The 1,238-nt window shown below is 50.2% G+C and overlaps 1 protein-coding gene across 1 annotated transcript in view; it reads left to right on the top strand.

Moving 5' to 3' along the window:
* Positions 1-1,238, top strand: part of LRP4 (LDL receptor related protein 4) — a 72,102-nt gene that overhangs the window by 416 nt on the left and 70,448 nt on the right. The window lies entirely within an intron of this gene.

Below are 1,238 nucleotides of genomic sequence, written 5' to 3'. Positions count from 1 at the left end.
TAAGAAGGAGTTAACTCTTTTTTTTTTTTTTTCTTTTAGTTGTTGTGAATGTTGCAAAGTACAGTTAATGTTAGTTTTGGTCAAAGATGGTAATTTGAAGTGAAAGCCTTGAAAAATCGAAAACAAGCAAGGATGAAATGTCAACGTATCTACTTGGAGAAATCCCCGAATATCCACTTTGCTTTATAGGAAATTCCTCTCCCCTTAGCTAAAATGGGGAGGGGGTTGTGTCTTCCTGACCCTATTTACTGGTGAGAGAAAAGTAACTTCATGAAATCTGCACATGATCCCAAGCCAGAAATCAGCTTGGAGGAAAAAGTGATCCATGAGCCTGAAGGAAACGGGAGACCTGGGCAGAGGTAACAAAACAAGTCGCAACCCAGAAAAACAGAAGGTGGCAAAATGAACCCACGTTAGAATATGCACTGACAGAGCGGTAGGCCACAAAGCTAGGACTAGAGAGGGGTTTGGAATTTTATGCAGTAACCTGCAAGTTAAATATTCCAGGAAGGCCCTACAGACGGAAGCTGGCAGGAGGCTGAGGTCTCTGGGGGACTGCAACTGCCAGGAGGACTGACGGCTTACCCCTCCCTTCCTCGGCAGATCAGAAAGTCAAAGAAGGTGAAGAGGCTAACAATACTGATTTACAAAGACAGCCAGGAGGAACTCTGTCTGGGCCAAATCTGGACGTCTGAGCTGGGGCGACAGGACCCAGACAACCACCTCAGGAAATGAGTAAATGAACAGGGGAGGCCGTGCAATTATTTAGCTCTAGAACAAGCTGCCTAGACCGGGGGTGGGGGGGCGGGTGCAAAAAGAAAATCTCAGAGAAGGGATTTTGACAGTGAGCACTAGCTAAGATACAGCGCTCCAGGCCCCCTGATGGCCCTTGTCTGATGCCAATAAAGACCGAGAGCATTGCATTAGCAAGCCTTGCGTATTCTGAGACATCAATAAAGTCTGGACTTGGGGCCAGTAGGGGGGCTGGGGTCACGTCCAGGCGACTCTGGTCTGCCCTGGTGCTCCTCCCCGGTGTACACTAAAGCAAGCGGGGTCCCCGGTGTACACTAAAGCAAGAGTAGCCGCGAGGAGAATTTATTTTAAAGTTGGGTACATTCGAGCCGTAGAAACAGGGACAGGAGGGGGGCTCTGTCGAGGGCCAGGAATGTGGGGGCGGCCTGAGAAGGAGCCCGGCCGGAGCTGGAGGCGCTGGCGGGTGGGGTCCAGGACAGGGGGGC

Source organism: Tupaia chinensis, unplaced genomic scaffold (genome assembly GCF_000334495.1).
Source record: "Tupaia chinensis unplaced genomic scaffold, TupChi_1.0 Scaffold000561_1, whole genome shotgun sequence".
NCBI classification, from domain to species: Eukaryota; Metazoa; Chordata; class Mammalia; order Scandentia; family Tupaiidae; genus Tupaia; species Tupaia belangeri.
This window is presented reverse-complemented; position numbering and strand designations above follow the sequence as displayed.